This window comes from Pseudopodoces humilis, chromosome 5 (genome assembly GCF_049639895.1).
Source record: "Pseudopodoces humilis isolate 2021_Gansu_Grassland_sample_001 chromosome 5, ASM4963989v1, whole genome shotgun sequence".
NCBI lineage: Eukaryota > Metazoa > Chordata > Aves > Passeriformes > Paridae > Pseudopodoces > Pseudopodoces humilis.
In genome coordinates, this window is record NC_142204.1 from 36,015,210 (window position 1) to 36,040,622 (window position 25,413).

General features: G+C 37.3%; 1 protein-coding gene across 3 annotated transcripts in view; it reads right to left on the reverse strand.

Annotated features, from left to right (window-relative positions):
* Positions 1 to 25,413, reverse strand: part of NAV3 (neuron navigator 3) — a 508,468-nt gene that overhangs the window by 388,511 nt on the left and 94,544 nt on the right. The window contains exon 1 of one of the 3 annotated variants that reach the window (XM_088054867.1): positions 21,369 to 21,410. The exons of 1 other annotated variant lie outside the window; for it this stretch is intronic. The gene's annotated coding sequence lies outside the window, so the exon portion shown is untranslated. Of the gene's footprint in view, positions 1 to 17,824; positions 17,873 to 21,368; positions 21,411 to 25,413 lie in introns of those variants that run through there. One more of the 3 variants, XM_088054866.1, reaches the window with a different exon arrangement.

A 25,413-nucleotide genomic window follows, 5' to 3' on the forward strand; every position in this document is an offset into this window, starting at 1 on the left:
AAATATTAAAAGGCTTCACCATAAAAAGATGAAAGATGTCACTGTCCTACTAATTGTTGACAGCCAATAACATTTCAGAGTAAAAGGGTAATCCTGAACATATTACTGCATCTAAAATATAATCAAAATACACAGAATATTATTTTTATAAGAAAAATACTCCACACTTTTTTTACATACTCAATGCAAATTTACACATAAATTCAATGTCTGCTACTAAGTAGCATGCACACAAATTTCAGACCAATACAAAATATTAGTATTTATATTGTACTTCAATTACATTCCCATAACAAAACCAACTTTTTCTTTTAGTAATTTAGATGAACCAGCCTAAACAGCCTTTAGGTTGTAAGATTGTTACAGCTATTACTGGATAATACTAACAGTCACATTGAAATACTGGTACAGTATTGATTTGTTTTCAAAAATAGAGCACCGCTTCCCAAATCCCACAAATTTATACAAAGCAATGCGATATGAATGATGTTTCATTTTAGAAATGCTTATACATACCAGGTGATGCAGTAAGAATGTGTGATTTGTCATCATGTCACTGCGAGATTCTGCATGAAAATGTTTTGGATGTTCATAAATCTATGGGACCAGAAGGGATCCATCCCAGGGTGATGAGGGAGATGGCAAATGAGCTTGCAAAGCTGCTCTCCATCATTTGCCAACAGTCCTGGCTCACTGGTGAGGCTCCAGATGACTGGAAGCTGGCCAATGTGATGCCCATTCACAAAAAGGGTGGGAAGGAGGATCCTGGTAGTTATAGACCAGTCAGCATGACCTCAGTACCTGATAAGATAATGAGGCAGTTTATACTGAGTGTCATCACATAGCACTTACAGGATGGCCAGGGTATCAGACCCAGCCAGAACCGGTTTAGGAGGGGTAGGTCGTGTCTGACCAACCCAGTCTCTTTTTATGATCAGGTGATCCACCTGATGGATGCAGGAAAGGCTGCAGATGTTGTCTGGACTTCAGCAAGGCCTTTGACACTGTCTCCCACAGCACACTCCTGGAAAAGCTGGCAGCCCAGGCTTGGACAGGAACACTCTGTGCTGGGTTAAGAACTGGTGGTGAACAGTGCTGGGGCTGGTGTCCCTCAGGGGTCTGTGCTGGGGCCAGTCCTGCTCAATATTTTTATTGATGACATGGATGAGGGTATTGAGTCCTTCATTAGTAAATTTGCAGACAACACTAAGCTGGGAGTGTGTGTCGATTTGTTGGAAGGAAGGAGGGCTCTGCAGAGAGACCTGGAATGGTTGGATGGATGGGCAGAATTCAATAAGATGAAATCTAATAAGCCCAAATACTGAGTCCTGCATTTTGACCACAATAACCCCCAGCAACGTTATAGTCTGGGGATGGTGTGGCTGGACAGTGCCCAGGCAGAAAGGGACCTGGGGGTACTGGTGACAGCCAGCTGAACAAGAGCCAGCAGTGTGCCCTGGTGGCCAAGAAGGCTCCTGGCCTGTGATCAGGAGTAGTGTGGCCAGCAGGAGCAGGGAGCTCATTATCCCCCTGTACCGGGTACTGGTGAGGCCACACCTGGATTGCTGTGTCCAGTTCTGGGCCCCTCAGTTTGGGAAGGATGTTGAGACACTTGAGCGTGTCCAGAGGAGGCAACGAGGCTGGTGAGGGGCCTGGAACACAAGTCCAGCTGTTGGTGTTGTATGGTTGTTCAGCCTGGAGAAAAGGAGACTCAGAGGTGACCTTATCACCCTCTACAACTCTGAAAGGTGGCTGTAGGCAGGTGGGGGTTGGTCTCTTTCTCCAGACATCATTGCCCATTCAAAAAAAAGGGTGGGAAGGAGGATACTGGTAATTATAGGCCAGTTAGCCTGACCTCAGTACTTTGGGTAAAATAATAGAACAGATTATACTGAGTGTCATCATGCAGCTGACAGAAGCTGCATCAAGGGAAATATAGGTTGGATATTAGGAAAAAGATTTTTTACAGAAGGAATGACAAAATACTAGAATGGTCTGCCCAGGGAGGTGGTGGAGTCACCATCCCTGGATGTGTTTAAAAAAGATTGGATGTGGCACTCAGTGCCATGGTTTAGTTGAGGTGTTCAGGCATGAGTTGGACTCGGTGATCTTGAAGGTCTCTTCCAACCTAGTCATTCTGTGAAAACACTGAATTATTACTACTTAACATATTTCTACATTCTTGCTGTTTGTAGATTTAATAAAACTAAATTGCATCATACAAGTAGAGCCTAGGACAGAAGAAACAAGGTCAGAAAACAAGGTCTTTACCCAAGGAGTGTATCACACTGCAGTGATAGAAATTTAATGGTTCTTCAGGAAGCATAATGAACAGCCTTATCTCAGGAGACCTCTGTTCTCCACACCCATCGAATGGTGACAGCTCATCCTTACCAGAAATCGATACATGGAGGAAAGCACGTGCCTGAGAGAATTAAACACTGTTAAATTCCTGTTAGATGCCTGCTGTCATCAGAGACAAGCATTACCATGCAGCCTACCAAGCTAGCTCAGATACTGCAGTTCAGGCAAAGAGACCTTTCTATATTTCTCAGTACTACAAATCAAGAACACCCCTGTTTAATTTGAACCTGTTTGCTTCTACTAGTCTGGCAGTTCTTGTTCCCCATACCACTACATCAACAAGCCAAATCTGGTCTTGGCAGGCAGTGGGGAGCTGCACAGGCAGTAAAGGCAGTCCCCTGGAGTGGAAGGGAACACACAGCTTTATCCTGCCACATTAGGAGCAGTATTGATGGGCTGCAAGACTATTATGCACAGATGTCCTCTGATAGAAAGTAGATCTCTAATATTGAACCCTTGAGTATAAAGATAAAATGGAAAGATGTGAAACATTTGGGGTCACAGAAGCATTTGACTAAGCTTTCTCCAAAATAACAGCAGAAAGAAAACCAATCTAACTCAGCAACTAAGCATTTACGCATACAACATTCCTAGATAATAGGAAGCAGAACACAGTCTTTTCCACAAGAATCATTGTGAAAATTCATGACCTGGTCATTCAATGTAACTGAAGCAAGCAAAAAGCTATATACTCCATAAGAGTTTGAGCTAGAGATGGGTAAAGAGATTTGCAAGCAATAAAACATATACTCAGTTATACTGTAAACAAATATTAACAAAAAAAACAACAACAAAACAAACAAAAAACAAAAAACCACACAAACCTATCCCTATCTCTCTCAAATAAATATTTCTATGCCTAATTTGTCAGTAAGTTCAAACTGTACTCTAGTATTTGCAATAAGAGGAACTTATTGCTCTGAAATCAGCATATTTTATTAGCACTCCATTGCAGTGCTGGACAACCACACTAAACATCAATACCTTCAACTGCTCAAAGAACAGTTACATTCTGCTTTAAATATATCTCAGTCAAAACATACAGAAAACATCACTGAGAGCAATATCAGACTCTGTTCTGGTGAGCCATAAAAGCAATTTTTTATTCACACATTTTTTTAAAAAGTAATGTTTAAATCTATTTTAAAAATCTGGTTAAGTTTGTAGGGTCTTTGTATTATGAACATATTTGTTTGCTTTGAACATGCTACGAATTTGTAGGACCAAAGAACAATGGCACACATTCCCTCCCTTGCCCCTTTTTTATTCTAATCCCTTAATAAAATGAGTTGAAACAAATAAACATAGCCAATTTTCATGACTGACTCACAAAAATTGGACTAGTAACAAAGGTAGGTATCTGTGCAGTTTACAACAAATGTATCATAACACTGTCAAAATGCAGAGACACATATTATAATTTATGACCTGAAATTGTTTTAATTACATACTTATAGTAACATTTCTCTGCCTAATATTTTCAAAAATAAAACATAATCAAAACAATACTGATGTTTTATAAGCAAACCACTTTCTGGTCCAGCTCCTACAATCAGGCTAAGAAGCACCTTAGCAGCCATTCACGCTTAGAAGAGCACAATTTTCTATCTCCACATGAAATGATGAAAGAATTAATGACAATGACCATGAGATTCACATTTCATCACCTTGTTTTGTGAGCTCTCTTTCCTTTATATAAAAATCGTTGTTGTGCTGGATAAACCATTTAACACCTTGTCCTTCATTAGCACAGAATGAAAACAAAATGGAGAAGAAGACAGTCCTCATCCTGTTCACAGCAGGCAACCACTCATAGTAAAAAACAATGATCACAAAAGCAGGTATTAAATGTCAGTTTTAGCAGAGCCAGGAGGCAAGCTGGAGGCAGTCCATCCAGGACAGGGCAGACACACAGGAGGGATAACCTGCCCTACTGCTGCCCAGGGTGCATATGTTCTCTGGGTACAGGACCAGGCAACACTGTCAATCTGACACCTCAGAAGAGCCCTTAGTTCTCTTGCACAGGTATTTAAAAATAGTTTGCTGTTTTCATGATAAAAAAACTTTTTCTCATGTATTCCATTTATATTGTGCCCTTTTGCCAGACAATTTTCAAGTGCTTAATATTAATTAGCTGTCAAAAGGCATATTTAAAGAATAGACAATCATTTCATCCACACTTCTATCCTCTGTGGCACAATGTGGTGACAACAACATGACAGCTACTTAAAAAGCAAAATATAATAATGGAGAACCTAAAGCTGCTGAGGGTAAATTTTCTTAAGCTTGAATTTTCAAAGCCTATTCAAGGCCCCAGCTGAGCTCCTGTGGGCTTCTTTGAAGCTTCTAGCTTTCCTAATCAACCCAAGGATCTTTTTCAAAGAGAAGTGAAAATCTCAATATTATTAAACCCTATTAAGCACATACCTTTGCCCCATCCTGGCTTTATTTTGTTATTTGGGTATTTTTTGAAGTTTCTGTGCAGTACCTATGGGTGTTTTTTTGTTCCCTGTGAATTATTTTGCACTCTCCTACTTTCTACAAGGATAGCCTATTACTATTATCTCAGGCTTAAGAGTATCTTTTCTATTGACCTTCATGTAAAATTCAAAATATGAATTTAAGATCACACACAAAAGCAGGATAGAATAAGAACAGTGTAGGAAACAATTATGAGACTGTATTTCTAAATGTCTGAAAAATGCATAGCCAGACAACAACTAGCAGGTAAGCTATAAATAATGTTGCACAGTTCATTTGGATTTTAAAGACTTAATGTACGAGCAACAATAATGAATTTATAGTTATTTGCAATTGAGATTTTTTTTTGTTCATCTGCACTATTTATTATACACTTATTCCACTTTTTCAATGGCAAACACTGAAGGCTCCAGGTCAAACACTAGGAAGTGCATTGGAGAAGCAAAAAATAAAGATTTCCGTTTTGTCAGAACAGCAAAATACTATTTTAAAATATCTAGTATGGATATTGAGATGGCATAGATAAATTATCTGTAATGAAAGAAGTAGCTGATGCTAATAACTGAGCTATATTGGTCAAACAACCAATTAAAGTGTCATCTTTACTTAAAATGCCAATTAGAGCAAAGGGTTATTAAGATACATGTCAGTCACTAAAACTGATGAATCCTAATTCTTTTACTGGATGTCTTTTCTTTAGCCTCCCCCAACAGCAAGAGCTCTTACCCAAAATAAAACCAAGCTCTCACTTCCTTTTTTTAAGAAACATTGCATTCAAACTATTCCAAAAGGCAAAAAATTAATAGTGCTACAACACAAAAATAAATTAACTGTCCGTTAAGACAAAGAAATATCCAAGATATCCAACAAGAAAAAAAGGGGGAGGGGGGGAAATGCAGAGAAAAAAGAAAAAGAAAGGCAAATAAGTTAGCCTGAGGGTAGCTTGGTATGGCAGCTGATATGAAATGCAGATCCTTCTTCCCAGCCCTCCACCTCTGGAAGGAAATCTTCTCCAGATTTCAAAGCTTGTATAATGAGGAGCCAATAAAACATTATAATCTGCTAATGCCTCTTACCGCTGATTCACTTCCTTTCCCTTCAATTTAGCCACATCACATAGATCACCATGGTTTACTAGACAGTGCATGAGGATGAGGATTACACTACAATTGACAGAAGATAATAACAAACACAGTAGAAACACAGCAATAATACTTCCAACAACCCCTGTAATTGGAGACGAGATACTGTAATGACAGATCTATTAGCACTAGGCCAGTGGGAAAACATCTGGGTTTCAAGCTTGCAAGGGGCAGTTGTCTGGCCTGACCAAAAACTCATCATCCTGTGTTTTCTTCCCTGCTTAGCTCAGTGGGTTTTGGATCAAGACAGCATCATTATTTTGGTATCAGTATTGCTACATTCAATCACATCAAGAAACAATAAATCCATGCATATAAAGTAGTCCAACTACTGGATATCATGCTGCCTTCCTTCTATTTCCTTAAAACCAAAATATAGCAAAAAGGAACACAACCCATTGAAACTGCATTCATAATCTGAAAACAGGCCTCCAAATCTAGAAATCAGCAGATAAATGAACAAATATGCACTCATACCTAATTATTTTCCTTCAATACACTTCCTTGGTTTCATCTCAGCCTTGCTTCTCTTGCTTTGCTACCAACACTCCCTAAGACTTGTTTCATTTAAAGATCTCTTCAGAAAATGCAATTTATTTCATGAATATGTGAGCCAACTAATCTGTTCCTGGCCTAATCAACCTTAGCTTCTACGGTTTCACCTTCCAGGATAAACCTTACCATGTTTACCAGTTTACAACTCTGGAAATGGCCCTGTCAACACTATAGTCACGTCAAAACAGATGCTCAGAACTTTGGCATTCCTAAACTGGAGGCTAAATCTTCCATCCTAGCCCAGCAAAAGCAGAGGAAAAGGGGCAAAAGTCACATTTACCACAGTGCATTGGCCACAACAGATCCTCAATGAAAATTGAAGCAGTCCAGAGACTGTTTTCATATACACTCAATTCTGTCCAATTCAAAGAAGCCTGCTTATTATTTGAGGAATGGGAAAGTAGAGGCATAGTCCAGCAAGAAGTTCTGCGAAAATTTCTTTCCAGATCAAGACCTGACAGGAGATGTGAGAGTTATAAAGAAATCCTTAAGGAACTCCCATCTCTGGAAAGCAGAGTAAAATTGGACTTGCAACTTACTATGCTATGCTACACTATACTGTGCTACATAATGTTCCACAGCCATAATATTTATTGCCAGGTAGAGGTCTATTGGTATTTTGATTCTTTAGGAGATTAATTATAATGACTTAATGATGAGTAAACAGAATATTGGTGACTTAGAACATTTGAGTCACATTAAATTACTAAAATAGGAAGAATGAAACTTAAAAACCACCAATCTCTGACTTCACAAATAAGGTAGTGTAAGTGTAAATATACTTCCATTGGATTATTTTGGCATACTCTGTAGTGAAAATAGACAAGATGAGCTGTTTAAGATCAGAAAGTTTTCAGTATCTAATAGAATGTTGAAGCAAGTGCATCAAAGCAGACTGCAGCAGCTAAATAAAACTTCAGTACATCAGAAACTTCACAAGAAAAGAATGGAAACAAACCATACCAGCAGAAATAGATGATCAGGAGCAAAGACACCTAGAAACACAGCATAAAATAAAAAAATTAAAAAGGAAAAATGGACTCAAAGAAGTTTAAGCTCTTTACTACCAGACATCCCTTCTTTTACTGCATATAGAAGTATCTTTTCAACATACCTGACCTTGGTTTCCAATAAATCAACTGATCCATCAATTATACAGATCTTCCTAGTAGAAAGCCAACAGTCTGAATAACTGAAGCAAGGGCTGCCAGAATTAGGTTTAAAAACCTTAATTAATACTCCTATGACCAGTAGGCTTGCTGTAAGTATAGATTCTATGGGTTGCCTTGAAAAAAACTATATTAATTAATAATATCCTCTCTCCAGATTATTAAATTTTCAGATCTAACAAAAGAAAGAGAACTGGCAGAAGAGTTGGCGTCTTAAATTGGCCAAATGAAACACAATACACTGAGAGGAAGATAATACAACTTCTGATAGTGAAGTAGTGACTACACCAAAACATATGAATTGAAGAGAACTAAAGATACTGTAAAACTGTAATTTTTTTATTAATATCTTCTATAACAAATTTGATGACGTGCTACATTTAAAGTCATTGAATGTATGTATTAAATATAGTTAGCTTCATTCTGAAATAGTGTTTCTTCAAAAAAGGTGAGAAATACTATTAGGATGATTTAACAGTCTTGTTTATCGCTGCATAGAAAACTATTCAGCCCTGACTTCATGACTTGCAGTCCATCCCTGGGAAAGAAGTTTTTCCCATTCTGTCCTCTGCTTGATATATCTGCATCATTTCATCACCAGGGCCTGTTCACCAGTAGAGAACAGATTACTTTTCCAGCAAAAAGACTAGAGACTTGATCCTCTAAGTCTCTAATGCCATCCAACTCTCTTGTAAGCCATTATATTTTCATCATGCAGCTATGCTTGCTGAACATCCATAAACGTGTATTTTTAAAGCCCTAACATACGTAGACTCATCTCTCTATTTGCCTTTGTAAATGCACATAGCTGAGGACAGGTTACCTTTCAAGAAAAGCTCAGAAAAAAATACCAAAATCTTCACCCATTGGTTTTTAGTTCGAGTTACTGCTTGAAAAGCTTTATACCAGTCATATGGTGTCTTAGCAAAGGACTGATCATTTTTAAGCACAAATTTCTTTTCACATCACTACACTGCTATTGCCACTACTTAATGACATGGGATTTGTACACCACCCAAGCCACAGCACATCTAGAGTTAGTCAGTGATGTCCTGTCTCACCATCAGTCTCCTCATGCTTCAGGAAACAGTAAAACACCACACATCAGGAAGAGATGCTTATGATCCTCATTTGTGTCTAAAAACAGAGGACTAGAGCCCACCTCAGCAGAAACATTATTCCAGAAACAAGTACCCATAGAAAAAGATGAAAGTTTCTTCTAGTATCTTATATATTTTCATATCAGAGTCATATTTTTTCCTTGATACTGCCAAAAACCTTCTTTAGGAAAATATGTAAAATCACTTTGTTTTCAGTTGATAATAAGCCTTATCAGAAACTCCTTCAAAGCTCAGCCTAAGCTCTGCTGCACAAGAGCACACACATCATTCCTGTATGTCCCAGACTCTGTGGGCAGTGAGCTGTTCACACTGATGAGTCTTTCCATACCCTGCCCACAGCTTCTGTCCTTCAGAAGCCCATGTGCCAGCCTGGACTATGGCATATTTATACTTTTCCTCCTTGGAGACTCCTAATGTTACTAATTACTCTTCTCAACGCTGCTAGTATTAGACACTACAACAAACTGCTTTCTCCAAGAGCCTGCTGAAGATAAACATCCCAGAGACTCCAACATCCAGATCAATTTGACAAAACCATCCTGGAAAACTTAATTTGATTATAAATGCTAGGGTCACAAGAGGAAGGGAAAACAGCCATTTAGCATGAAGTGACTGAAATATTTACATAGCTGAAAAATTAAGCAGCACAATGCACAACACAGAGCCTGAAGGACTGATATTGTTTAGTCCTAACACATGACTCATAGCCTTAAGTGCAGTTATGTGCAAAGCTAAATCAAGTTGTTTCAATATTTTTATTCTTGCAAATAAAATCTCCAAAACAAACAGAAAATCAAACCCTGCCACACGACCACCACAGGCAGAAAAGGCAGCAAGCAGTTCAACAGTTTACCTGACACAACCCTTCATGTCCAAGACTGTCTCTACCTCATTCTACCCACGAGGGCATCTAAGGACTGCTCTCTGCTGCCAGCACCAGTCCTATGACTACACTGATGATCACTGATGAAACATGGAATCTCTTCTCATGATGTGCAAAAGCTCTATTGCTTGGCCACTAGCTGCTCTGACTACGGAGTAAATCTTCTCTTTGGATAGAGTACCCAGCCCTAGGCTGGAATGAGGAGGGTTTGTCCATTTGGGATCTTGATTACAAACACAAACACAAAATTCCGCTCCCAAAAAATAGCTGATCCCTAACAAAAGGGCATCGTTTTGTTTGCAGGTTGTAAGTTCGTCACTACATTCCCCTGTGTTGCAACCAGGACCATTAGCAGCATTTCTCTTCCATCCTTTCTGCATTATCATTCTCTAGGGAAATTAATTAAAAGCCAACACAGAGACTTGCATTTCAATCTGAACAGTTTCCCTCCCTCCTCCTCCTCCCCCATCTCCACTGTGGACTTATGATAAAATTAAATAATATTATTTTGAAGGAAAGTCAGATGTGATGCAGTATCCCAAATGTTTATACATTTCAGAATATCATCATAGAACAATTCCTTCTTCACTGGTTCCAGTGGGAGAAAGTATAAGGAACACACTACTAATATCAGAAGCTTTTCAAATAAAAATAACAAAGAAAATGAAGAAAAAGACAGCTCTGTGTTCTGTATTTCAGAAAATTACTGGTAACAATGAAGTCATGTTACTGGGATAGATTTGTGTCTTCTCATAGCATATATTCAATTAACAGGCACGGTGTATTTTTGTGTTTTTAAACTTTGACAGCTTACTCAGGTGTCAAGAAACATGTAATACATCACAAAGTTGTAAACAATAGCATTCTCCTACAGGCTAGTAAAAAAGTTATTATCCTCATAACACACTGGTTGAATGGTTCTTGATAATTCCAATAGAGAAGAATATCTGTTTATAATCTTACAAGATAACAATACTTAAAAAATCATATTAACTGTGCAGTGAGCTATCTGAGAATAATGCTTCGTTCTTCTTTTAATTTCAGATAAGCACAAAACAGTGTTTATGCTCTCAGAGCTGTTCTCATACTAGGGCAAACCAGCACATTTTCACATGATCTCTACTAGAGAAGAATCCAACAACAAAAGCGGAAACAAAATTCCCAACAGAAAATTATTTGTTTGGAATGTCTTTATAGATCCCCAGATTTATTAATAACACATTTTTAGATATTACTGTATTTCCCCATCAACTAGACACATCAGCTCCAAGCTACAATTTGCAAAAAATCACACTTTTCTATGTTATATTTCAATATAATTAAGCTTATAAATGACTTCTTATATTTTTATAGGAAACAATAAGCAGCAATTACTGTCAGAAGTGACTGCTGTCGTTCAAAAGAAAAGTCACTATATGTTTACACATGTATTTGTAGGAAAGAGGAATGATAATTGGTGGTTTGGAAGGACTCCTTTTAGAGTTCACATGGGATACAGGGCATGAAAAGTAAAAGGGCAGCAATCAGCAGAAAATAAGGGTACAAACAGAATTCCATGTTCCTCTGCATTTCATATATCTGTAATGCCCCACTGCATGGCAGTTGCTTTAAAACATCCACTGTTCTCAAATAAGCCTTAGAAAGAAGTGCTAACAACCTCATTGCTGAAGTCTCAAGGAATAGATGCCTCTCCCAAGCTCTCCTGTAAAGCCCAGAGCAGCAGTGCAGTTATGGGAATATCACCTAACAGGTTTGCCATTTGTTGCACCAGATTTGCCATCATTAATCTGCACCTGCAGAACGAAACAGTGCACTGAGATCCAGCATGACAATCTACTGAGAAGAGCATGACAACAGACTACAAGACTGAAGCTGATGAGGAAAACAGTGCCTATGAGGTGTTCCTGCTGTCACCAGCACAACCTGTGCTAAAGCCAGGGTCTTTTCTGGTCTACAGTTTTTATGAGTTTGAAGAGACCATCCAGGAGTAATGCTGAAACAAGAAATACAACTCTTCTCCAGACAGATTACACATTTTACTTGGTTTCTCCACCTTCATGTTCCTATATGGACATATCTGGCATTAATAATTTTTTCAGAGGCTTTGTCTTATTTTCCCCTTAGGCTTTTTTTATTTATATATTTACATTTGAAAAAAAAAAAATGCTGCTAAGGAGGCAGACAGAAAAAGGTTTTTGCACAGAAAAGATGTTGTTGCAAAGAAAAGTTTAGTCTGCATGAAATGGAAGAATACTTCTTAGGAACCCTTAAGGCAAAAATCAGGAAAGTGGGCTAAAGAGAAGGTATACATGCATATCTCAGCATGTATTTCTGCTGATTAAAGAATATTCTTCTTATTAGAAAACAAGTTAAAAGTTCCTGAACCTTATAGTAGTATTTAGCTCTATACTTACACTAATGCAGCTTTCCCCAAGCTAAACTAGTGCTCTCATTTGAGAGCACAGTAAAATAAAAAAAAGTCATTTAGTTACCATGAGAATCAGTTACTCTTAACATGCCTCAACAGCTCTTGATGGGTTACTTCACCTGCAGAATATCTGAAGCCAGACAGTTCTAATAAGTGCTGAACTACCTAAATGAACATGAATTTGGACAAAAGCAATTAAAGTTGAACTTTACAAAAGAGTGAGAATCTTACATTAAGAAATTTGAATCTGAGCAGTTTTGTGACTCTTCCAGCAAAGATCTGATAATTTTTTTTATATGCTTTTGTTTCAAGTTTTGAAATGTTGTTTCTCTCTAGACTCAATGCTTTCTTGGCCACCTAGATTTTTTTATTATTCTTTATCATAAGTCATTTTTTATTATAGCATTTATTTGTAATCAATTGTATATATTCTAGAAGCAGCAAGGATTTGTATAGCACCAAAAATAGCCACCTACAAGAAAACTTAGTATGAACTTGCTTTTGTCATGAAATAAAAGTAAACAAATCCCCAACTGGCAAATGACACAGTGAAAAATAAGAAGTTGAAACACATACATCTGCTTTTAATATAGATAAAAAAATACATTTTTTGGGGTTTCTTCTAACTGAAAAATAAAAAATATAAAATTTCACTGCAAAATATGTATTTGCTCTCACAGTTATTATTACCTTCAGCTTCTGCATCGCATGCAAAGAAGTGATAATATGTCAAAAGCGGATCTATAAATTCATGGAAACCTCTAGAAGTGAAAAATCAGACACAGAGGAAGACCAAGAACGTAACTTAATCGGATATTTCAATCAAGATAATAATTTTCTATTACAACAGAATTTCATTATGTGACTTAAAAAACATTTAACTACATTAAGAAAATATGAAAAAATTGTGAGAAAAAATCTGACAAGAAGAAATTAGTAAATGCTACAGGGCAAAAAATGGGGAAACCCTTAAGAGTAATCAGTGGCAAAATGCTATACTATTGTGATTTGTGAAGTCAGCTTCATTGTGCTTGTTGCATCTGAACATTTCCTAGACTAAAGAAAAAATAAAATTACAAAGTCCAATTCTCAGTGAATGTTGCAGGAAAATAACCAATTTCTAAGTACATTTCTAAGTACATGGCAGCTAAACAACTAACTTTAGAGATGAGCTTACAATCCCAAACATAATTACATACCTTTTGACTTTGAGTTGAAATATTTGCTATTTCTATATTTTAGATATATTAATGAGCTTCTTGGTTTTGAGGGACTTTCTCTTTATCCCTTAGAATAATGCTATTATGGTTGAATTTCTTCCTACCCCCTTAAGGGATGAAAATTGTTGCCCGGAGAGCAGACTTTCACCTGATATCTAATGTCTAACGTCAGATTCTGTAAAACCCCCAGCAGGGAAAATAAAAAAAAAATCTGTGGACATAATGTCACTAACCAAAGTGCACCTTAGCAATAATTCCTTGCAAAAATGTATGCACCTACTGCAGCTAACATTCAAATGCAATTCATAAACAATTGTCCATAAGCAATTTATAAGCAATTGTCCAGCTACAAGATGTTACTTCCCATCACCAAAGGAGCAGAACAGATAGCTGTTTCCTGGTGTGTCCTGGCACAAGCAGAGTTCAAAGTCTGTTTCTCTTCTATTATAACAAAAAAAAATGTTTTTCTGAAGGGCATAGAAGCTGATTATCAAACCTTTCCAAGAAGAATAATTATGACTCAAAATTAAAAAGCTCATTTAAGAGAAAGTGTCCACACTGAAAGTCAGACATAAGGCACATAGGGCAACCTTGGAGCTCAGACTGGTGTACCACTCGACACCAGACAAAGCTACCTAACCCTGAAAAGCACAGATATACACAAAAGCAGAATTTCTTTCTGCATTTCCACAGTCAGAGACTGGATGGGATCACAAAGTTGACAGTACTGATTCAATCAGACTGGAAACTCCCAGGATAAACATACAGCAGATGGCTGGAACAGTAACATACATGCTGCATTCATTCACCCCTCTATTATTCATCCTGAAGTCCCTCTTGACTAAACTGTAATTTTCAGGAAATTACAATGATCATGGTAGGTAAATGAACAAAAATTAAGCCTAATGCAAATGAACTTCATCCATAAAATATGATTCATGTTGGAGCCATGTATTTTTCTTAAAAATAGAAAATGGAACTGATCTGTTCCTGTATGCAGATGTAAGTAGATACACAAATACACAAGCACAACAATTGCACAAATAAAATTTTGCATGAGATGGTGGCTCTGCACAAAATAGGGTCCATCAGTTGCATTTTATTCTCTCAAATATTACCCTTTGGTTGATAGACCTATAATTAGGAGCTGAAGGTTTGTTACACTGTCAGTAGAATGAACTGATCTGCAATGAAGCTTAAAAAAAAGAATGTAAAAAGGGCCTTAAATAACCAATCTTCAGCAGACTTTGTAGCCAGCACAACACCTTTTCTGGAGTGAAGCACTGTAACATCTGCAAACAGAAATTTCTTTAAAACTAAGCATGTGTTAAAGTGAAGTGAAAGCACTGTTTTATGTAATGAAAACCAGTTTAAATCTAGTTCAAAAGTTTCCTTTTATGGAGCAGGGAAGAAAAACATCTTTTGTATGAGGATATTATTAAATCACTCCACTTTAATTGCATATGAATTACAATAATAGAATGTATTTTGATAGTAAAGGCACGTATATATATAGGGCAAACCACAGTCTAATAAAAACCACAAAACAATGAGGCTGATAAATCACTAAGCTGATCACTCTGCTTCTGTGTAGAGTGACTGCTCTCTCTGACACATTTTCAAGTGCCTACTTATTCAATGAAAAGATTATGCAAGACCCTGACATGCATCAAACAGTGTGACAGACAGACAGGCAGACACACATATTACTAAGCTCTATTGCAAAGCTGCAATTTGTGGCTGAACTCAATGCTAATCTAACCTCTGTCACTATAGCAGGCACAGAAATTGATCACAATCATTACTGCAGATACAGTCAGGTTTGCTTATTCAGCCTTTCCACCAGAAAGTCCGGTGCCTTTTGTGCTGTGGAACTGCATCTTTAAACAGTTGCTTGAATTAACACAGGGAGTCTAACAAAATACAGCTCTTGCTTAAGTTCAGATTTTAAACTGAAACAGGACTGTGAAGCAGCATGGTCAGAAAATAACTGCACTTAACCTGCTACAGAGTTATCTTCCAAATGAAATAATCAGCGAAAAAGAAAATATGAGAAAAAAAATCTCAGAAATATTTCTGTTTCTCTTTGAGCATGTTTTATAGATTTCCCATACATAGAATATCATATGGAGCATTAAACTAATTTTTCAAAAAATTACATTACCTTCTGCTCCTAGTAAACATTACTCTTGCTCTTATTTAGGTTGTCTGTATGAAAGAAGCAAACAAAAGTCCATACCCTGTCTAACTAGAAAAGGCAGGTACCAACAAAAGCTGCATCACTGCAATACCAGCAAAACCAAACCTAGCATTCTCTCTCACATTATCATTACTTATATAGGCTGGATTGTTAATAATGGAAAAGATACAAGAGAGACATAATAATAAGCACTGAAGACTCACCTGGACACAACAAAAGTCTAGTGACACCATAAAAATATATACCAGCAGTTGTGAATCCATGCCATTAGACAACATAAAACATTTTCAAAAGTGCTTGAAATATGAACCTACATAGTGTACATTTTCATGGCACAAGCTTCCAGGAATTCCCTTAAGAACAAGTTATATGATATTTGGGAACAATTGTATTTTAGAATTCAGGATCTGAATTATGCACCATTTCACTTCTTAAGGATAACTCTGGTTGAGAAAACCAAACCCAGGAGAAGATTAAGCTAGTATTCAAATTTGTGAATGGCTTGAGATAAGAAAGATGTTTCACAAATATGAATATTAACTCTTGATTGTTTGGGCCTTTAAAACTTATTCTTATAGCTCACAGGTTCAAGACTGATGACTACTCTGTAAACATAAGTGGCTATTCATTTTATCTGCTACAAGAACCAAAAAATAATTTGCTGTTCAGTAGTTTTACAGGTGCTTGGGTGCAAGCATTTCCAATAAATGCAAGTCAATACTGTATCTGTGCAGCTTGAATGAAAGAAGCTGTAAGTCTGCAATTCTCAATGGCATTGGCAAGAAATGGCTTGTACTGAAATCACCAGAATTTCTCTACCTCATTCTGGCATAACATTTTCTCCAGTGGTCTGGAAAGCATCTACTACAATGCTTTTTTGGTTAAGAGTTATTATTCTATATTTGTCCTGTGGTACTGCCATGACATTCTAGTCAAGACCATGATTTCCTGAGCTAAGTGCTACATAATAAAATACTAGGTCTCCTTTCTGAGAATTTTGGCAGTATTCAGTAAATCATGGACAAATCCACCCTATGCATGGAAATCTTATCCATGCTCCTATTCATCATCACAAGCTACTTAAGACATTCATTCACAGGGAGAACAAGATTTGCAGAGATTTACAAGTATCTAATCACACAAAACACTTTGTCCACATTTCAGCACCCTGTTACTTCTTAAGTCTCTGGCACATTTCAGCTTTTCCCTCTCAAAGTTTGCAAGTCCTTCTACATATCAATAATTTCTAGCCCTCGCAGGATCCAAAAACCTAAAACACCTCTCTAAGGTAGCCTCAGTTCTGAGGGAAGTGCCAGAAGACAACCAAGTCCCCAGAATTCTCAGGCTCTGAAGCAGGTTGTATTCATCCAGCACTGATATCCAAAAGTAGCCAGGGGAAATAAGATAAGCATATGTCTGTGTCCTGCTGAGCCCAACTTTCAGCATGAATATAGCAGGCAAAGGTACAATTCCCCTTTCTGCCTGACTTGGAACATATGCACTAGAAATGCTACAGAATTTATGATTCTGCATAGAAATGAGGGTTCTGCTTGTTGCATCTCCCACAGTGCATGAAGAAATCTAAAAATAGAGCAACTGAGTAAATCATACAGATTGATTTTGGCAAAGACAGACTTAACCCCACCAAGGCTTTTTAGGAGAATTACAAGACAAGAAAGAAACTGCTTTCATATTAAACAAAGCAGACCGAGAGACCCAGGAAGAAAGGATCAGGCAAGGGGAGAAAGTTAAACTGCCAGCAAAATTGAAATCTGAAAAAGACCTTGTACATAAGAAAGCAAAGAGTGGCATAAAAAATACTCTCAAATTCTTAGGTTTTTTTTTATTCTCCTCCTATTAAGTAGCCCAGTACTGAAGTACTTAATTATAGTTCTTGTCTGAAATAACAGGGTAACAGCCATCCATCTACCCTGCCACCTGACAGTCCTCAGTACAAGCCAGTACACTGCTCAAAACAAAAATACAGGATATTTAGATGTTCCCATGCCCTTTCAAGAATCATTTCTTGCATGACTGACTCTAGTACTATACTATGTGACTCTTTCACAACCATCGTCTGTTGTTGTCAGACTGGATTCAACAACTAACTAATACTTCTAACAGAGACAGATAATAAAGAGCATTGGAGAACAATTTAACCACTTCTGATAAGATTCCTCTTTATGGAAGACAAGAACTAAAGCCACAGACTTTTTAAGCTCTCAATACCAAAAAACCCCGAATTTTACAAATATCAATACCTGATTACTGGCAGCTGATATCTCCTTACCAAGCCGTGCCCCAAGACAGCGGAATGGAGGATGCGCTGATCTTCACAGTCGGTGTGGGTGCCGCTTCTGTGCCAAAATCCACTCCCAACACTGCCTACATGAATGCTGCTTCATCCTATGCTTTTTCCATCAATGGCCTATTTCATACAAGTCTTATGACCTCATAGATTCTTTTTTAAAATATGGCTACAGTCCCCAGAATAAACTCGACACAAACAGATTAATTACTCTGAAATACTGCATTTTACCCAAATCTAAGAAAAGCCCAAATTTAGAACACAAGATCACTTTAAAAAATTGCTTCCTAAAGCTAGAGGCTAACAATACAGCTCTCAGTTTGGTAAAATGGGTATCTAAAAAGGAGGAGAAAAAATGTTCAATTTTCAAACACCTTTTTATGTAGTCATGTAATTTTAACAAAACAAGCCAGCAAATATGTTTTCTTGTAACCACGGTGCATTACTAGGAAGGGCTACTTTTCCCCTCTTCATACCTCTGGACAGCAACTAATTTCCTTTCATTATGGTTGCTGTTCACATACATGATGAATACATTTCACTGGATTCTCCCTATTTTAGATAGAGGTCCATTGTGAACTGAGCAGAAATAGTTTCCCTAATTAGAACACATTCTGAGCCAGTTGCAACAGTTCAGAAATGGCACAGTGAAAATCTAAATAATAAAAATATTTTTCATTGGGCAGGATAACTCAAATTCTCCTGCATTCACAGACAGGCAAGAGCAGGTATAAGAACACTTAGCTGTGACCAACAACACCAAAAGTAATAACAATAATGGTTTATGTATCAACATCAAAAATGAGTTTTTAAATGCCCAGAAAAAACCCCAAACAACCTGATTTGAATAAATAAGGCAAATAAGATACAAAAGCTAGCTAACAGGCCACAATGTGGATTCATGAACTGTATTTAAAAAGGTTGCAGCTAACCTGTTTGGAACCACAGAATCATTAGTGTTGAAAAAGACCTCTAAGATCATGGAGCCCAATGATTAACCCAGCACTACCAAGCCCACCACTAATCCATGTCTCTGAGCACCACATCTACAAGTCTTTTGAACTCTTCCAGGTACAGTGAGTCAACCACTTTCCTGGACAGCCTGTTCAATGTTTGACCAGCCTTTGGGTGAAGAAATTTATCCTAACATGCAGTATAAGCCTCCCCTGCTGTGACTTGAGGCCATTTCCTTTTGTCCTATTTCTCATTAACTGGGAGAAAAGACTGACCCCTGACCTGGGTACAGCCTCTTCAGGTAGGTGTAGAGAGCCCTTCCTCAGCCTGGTTAAACAACCCCACCTCCCTCAGCCACTCCTCATAAGACTTGTACTCCAGGCCATTCAATAACTTTTTTTTGTCTGTCTCTGGACACGATCCAGGTTTCTAACTTCAAATTGCTAGGGCCTAATTACAAGATGAGTCAAAGAGAAAAGAGAAAGAGGAAAGTAGCTCTTGCTGCCATTCCATGCAGCAGGACGACCTGGACTGACATCAATCCGACAGACACCTGAGTCCAAGGACGCCACAGAGTTGAGCAGTGATTGCTGCAGCAATCCAGAAGCGCTCCATAATCACTGAGGGTAGCAACAGTGCAGACACACACACCAGCCACTGGCATTCCTGAGGGCACTCTGAGTGTGGATGCTGCCACATTCATACCAGGGCCCAGCCAGACCCAGGCCTGCTGGGAAGTAGCTGTCCAGGCCTGGGCCCCATCCTGCCCCGAGCTCCCAAGCCTGCTTCACCTTGAGCTCCACATCTGCGTCTCAGCTTGCCAAGCCCTAGTCCTTGGTACTGCTTTGGGAGGCACAGCGTGCCTACAGCTTCTGAGGAACAGCTGGGTGCTGAAGGGGCATGGGGTGGAGGAGATGGCTGACTGACACCAGCTGCGGCACAGTATGGGGAGGATGAGCAATGGGACACTACACACCACTGACATAATTGTTTCTTTCACTTCACACCACCACCAGCTACCTGAGGGCCTTCTGCAGAATGATTTAAAGAATCAAGGCATGGCTGCAATGGCAGTAAGGGATCATCTCTGTTTCTCCTTCCTTCAGTCGCCCACAGAGAGCCTCCTGGCCACTATAAATGCTCCAATTGCAACTGTCTGCCCAATACTCCTTATTAATTTATCTGACAGAATTATAAATACCACATTTTGTTTTCCAACTTTGACTGCATTTTTCCTCCCATTGTGCAGCATCCTAGTGGCCTCTCCTGCTGGAACTGGATTTTCCACCTCTTTTGAGCTATGAGGAGGCAAGTAATTACCCCTCTTCCCTGTAGTCCCATGGAACAGTAACACAAATTAATCACATTCACTCTGTCAATTCCTGATTTCAAGTCTATTAATGAGATCACAGTAAAGTCACATCTTACTGTGGTGGTTTGGCAATCATAACAGTAATGGAAATCCCTGCTTTTGAAATTATGCAGGACACTAAATAAACAACTGAAATTACAAAAGTTCAACATTATTTTTCTTAAAGGAACCTATCCTTTTAATGGTCTGAATCACTTAAATGGAGAGGGGGAAGAATGTGAAATATGGGGAAAGTAGCATTCATTCCTAATAAAAGTATCTTCCCAGATGGAAGTATTTCCAATAATTAGTTAGCATATGAATGTAAATTAAGTCCAAACTAGAACAAATCATACTTTCATGTGACTTTTTGTTCATTTTTTCTGTTCTTTTGGCTTTTTGTTGTTTTATGCTAGGTTTCTTTCTGTAGGTTTTTAAATCATAAAAAATCCTTGTTTTCAATTTTGTTTACTTACTTTTCTAGTAGTAAACCCAACTACAGGCTGCAAAGCTAACTGAAGCATACCCAGAGCCAGTTGAGTTTTATCATCTCCTTACCGTGAGGAACTAGAGAACAATATAATTTTCACAGTAACAGACATTCAGGGATAGCTGTTTGGCCTGGCAGATGCCACAAAAAGTAGCTAAGAACTATTGTTCACTTTGACCCTATTTTGTTCAAAAGCAAAAATGCAGAGAAATGTTTTAGTCATGCTGGTTTAGCTTACAATATGTGAACCAAATGTTTGTTACATAAACATTTTAAATTCCATGTAATCAAGGGAATCACATGCTGACAGGAATACCTGTTAATTTCCTATTTTTGTTTGGTTAGATTTTTTTCTCCTAAGTTTCTTAAACTGCTATTTTAAGAAGCCTGAGATATAGCTACAGGAAACAAAAACGACATAATTGGAAAAATGAATCATATATAAAAAACTCACTAGACCTCCATCTCCAAAAGGCTTAAGATAGGTGAGGATTTCTAATATGAATTTCAGGACACACACACAAAATTGATTTCTGCCAATATATTTCATCTTGGTAACTTCAACTGTTATTAAATGAAAAATGTGCACTAACAGATGTTCTTGTAGATACATAACTCACCTGGAGACATTTGTGTGCTTCAGTGCTTAAAATGGATGCATTGGATGGGCAAATTCATGCTTTGGGACCTGTGCCAACTCACCTGCTCTAACTTCTGCAAGGACACTGAAAAGTCTGGACAAACCATCTGCAGACCAAATCCAGACCCTCAGTAGATTTATCTACAATAAGAAGGAAAGTAACTCATGAAAGGAAATTCTGTTACCTAATATGGAAAAAAAGGTATGTTCTAATTTTTCTTCAGCAAGTTATGCAGTTAGTAAAGGAGACCCTCAAACAATGAGGTAAATAAGGGAGGGACCATCAGAACTATCCTGTAAATAGTCACCGAAATTCCCCAAAGGCAAAATTGCTGGAGAATTGTCAGCTGACAGAGTGTTAAGCATGAATTTAGGCCCAAAGTACAGTGGCAAATGCTTTAAATTCTAACTACAAAAAAACTTATTATAAAAACTTGCCTTGAACAGAGTGATGTTTATTGTATGCTAACAACATATAGACACCTCAAGATATTTCCAGAACACAGAAATATGGCTGGAAATTTAATTTCAATAATCTTTTGAATGGATCAATAACCTTTTGCTGTCCCTTACACAGGTTACAATACATCATGAAGATAATCCTTTATGCACTTTTTAAAGGCAAGGCTGTATTCTCAACTAAAGCACATAATGATTGTCATGTATTACCATGTAGTTTGGAGAGGGAAAAGAAAGAGGGTCTGAGATTAAGTCTTCATGACTTTCTACTTCTTCAATATAGTGATTAGAATTCTGATTTAATGTATAAGACAGCCTTGATGAACCTGTGGTTCTAAGTTGAAATGAGGGGGGCTTGTTTTAAACAACACCAGAAGACTGGGGAGAAGGAGAAAAGCCAAACAAATTTTAAATCCCTGAGGCTGTGCAATATGTGTACATTTAATAATTTAATTTAATATTCAAAGATGAGACATAGTTCAATACACCCTTCTACAGAGAGATAAAAAGCAGTGGCTGTAGAATCCTTTCTTTAATTCCCCTGTTTGGCTTCAAACTTTGATATAATAGATTATTATTCATTTAATTAAAATGTTTGGGATATTTCTGTGATAAGTAATCCTTTTGTGGGATTTCAATAGTGAGCATCTGTGCTGTGACAGGCCTATGTGCATTATCTATCCTGCAATATTAAACTGAAAGAATATTTTAAAATATAGTAAGTCTGTATTAATGTTTAAATTGAAAACACTAACAATAAAAATTCCATGGGTTAACTGGTTGGTACCATCACAGTCACCTAGGCCAATTGCTATCTCCACTGCAACAAGATTAAGTTCTCTACACTGTAATTCTCTGCTAAGAGCTCTCACAGAAATTCTGAATTTTTCACTATCAAGCATGCAGCAGCAATATCTGGCATTTGAAAGAGACTAGTCAAAAAGCATAATTTTTTCATTCAAGAAAATGTTCTGCTAATTGATCTTCTAGAGTTTATATGAAATTTAAGAAATGGAATCTTGTGCCCTCAAAACATCTGCATTGCTTTGAAGTTTTAAGCTGATATGAAGTCCAGTGAGTCATTAAACCACAAATTAACTATATGACACTGCATCCAGGTGATACTTGTTCTGTCCAGTCACATTTATTCTCAACTATCTTTAATTCTCAAAACAGACACTAAATCAAAGGTTGAGGAACTTTCCTTTATCCCATATCAGAAATCAAAATTCTGCTTGGCAGAGGTAAAGAAAATAGATAATATCATTTCTCAATGAGCACAGTTGATATGCAGTGTGAATGCCTTGGGAATTTTTCTGAAATTTTTGCTATGCCCTCTGCCTGGTGAGATAGTTAAAAAAGCTTGTTGCCACAGCCAAAAAACATAAAAATGCCAAGGGGAAAAACAAGCCTGAATATCATGTTCAACAAGTGAAGTCATGGTAATTTCTAAGGACACTGTGCAAGACATCCTGTGCAGTGAAGAGAAGAAACATCCAGTCACATCTCCTGCTGAGCTGTGCAGCACACTCCTGTTCTGGAGCAAGATGGGCAAAGACAGCAGCATGTGGAAGGATCTCATCTCCAGCCCACACGAGTGCAGGAGCTTCCATCAGAAGAAGAAATAACGATAAGGACTGCTCAAGGAAAACTAACTTGCTTGTAGATAATTCTTTTAACATCAATTCCACTCACTACAGAACTTTGACAAATAAAAAAATTAGTCCAAAGTGAACATGACTATGGAAATTTTACAGTTCTGCTGATGAAAACATTAGCTGTGCTCTTTCACACACACACACTTGAAGTTTCACATCTAGTTTTTATAAAGACAAAACTTGTCTGTCTTCTCATTTCAATTAACCCTTAATACATCTTTCACCTTTCTAAAAGGTGAAAGCACCATACTTATCTCTGAATAAGCGTATCCAACAAGACTATTAAAGAGCTATTATGTCCAATTCAGGAAGCAGAAATCAATCCAAAGTAAGTGATCCTTTAGGGGGGGAAAAAAGGAAAATAACTACTTTTTTAAAATATAGATTTACATTGCAAAGCAAGGAGGTTGGTTACAAATGAGATACGTCAATGATCCTGAAAAGTTATTTAAAATACTTTTTTTAATCCAGCACTCAAACTTAAAATGTCAAAGCTGAACATGATTTTCCACACTAGGCAGCTTTTCTTACCCTGGCTCATCATTTCATGCTTTAGCATATGATGTGGGTAGGCACTGAAAGGTGACTTAGAGGCATTTGTTAAATCATCATGGTTTTACCAATTACCAAGATAAAATCTCATAAGTAGTCTCCTGGGAAATAAATACCACATTAGGCATCCTTTTCTTTGGGCATCTGGAACAATTGGTCAGGTTTGGTCAGATGGCAGTGGGGAAAGTCTAAATTGCAGCAAGAAGTTAGATGAAGAACACCAAGAGCATTACATATATAATTTTTTCTAGTTTCACATGAAATAGTGTTACAATCTGGAGTGGCAAACTGCACCAAGATCTGCTTCTAGTATTTTTACTCCCATAATAGCAGAAACCAAAAATTTAAAATGTTAGCAATTACTGTTAGAACCCTCTAATTAATATAGTCTTCTTGTTAAAAGAGTTAAATCACCTTCTTTTACTAATATACATAATTTGAAACTAGAGTCTACTCTTTTTGCTTCTGTTTCATGTTGAACAGCTATATATATTATCCAAGATAATGTATATAACTCAAGGCTGAGAAAGGCCAGATTGAGTCCTCTAGTCTGGTTTAGTGTATAAATGGCCCATATAATGTGGACCATCATAGTTTATCTGGGACTGAAACCAAGAACTTACGACAGACTAGCACATACCTTTGAAAAATGCATCCAAACTTGAACCAGCCTAGGCACATATACACAGATGCTCATTTCACTTCCAGGGTTTACTTCATTGACAAGAACAAATTTTAAACAAAATGCAGAAGTCATAAGAACTGAGTCCTTAGGCAGTGAAAATAAATTTAAGAAATTGTTCATGAAGCAAAATGGAAGAGAATATTTTCTACTTGAAACTTTGGACTACCTTATCCTTATGCTCAGAACACACAAAGAAGCAGATTGATGCAGCCAACAGTATCAACTCTGGACACTAAAGGGAAAATGTTATAGAACATTTCTGAAGGGACTCAGTGGTTTGTTTCCCTTGGAAGAGGTCAGATCTGCAGAATAAACATTTTCATTGCAGATCACTATACCTGATTTACTCCTTTTCATAGCTTAGTTATAGTAGAAAGTAAAAATCATCATGAACAATGTGCCTACAATTGTTAAATTATTAACTGCAATCCTATTTTAATTTTCCAATATTGCTTCAAATAAAATGTGAATATATTTTGCTTTAATCTATGTATGAAACATAGTTTATGAATAATTCATTCAATGATGACTCCTCTAATCAGAAAATTATTTAAATACTTTTACTAGTGTTATACTAACTCTATTCATTATTACTTCACTAAATTCCATGAACAAAAATACCAAAATTTCTCTAAACTCTATTACTAGCAAGTAAAGTTTTTCTTCCACCGCAATTTCCTACTCAAAGGAAGAAAACAAAATTCACACTGGTTACATAGAAGTTTCCTACCACTATGCAAATATAGACATTTA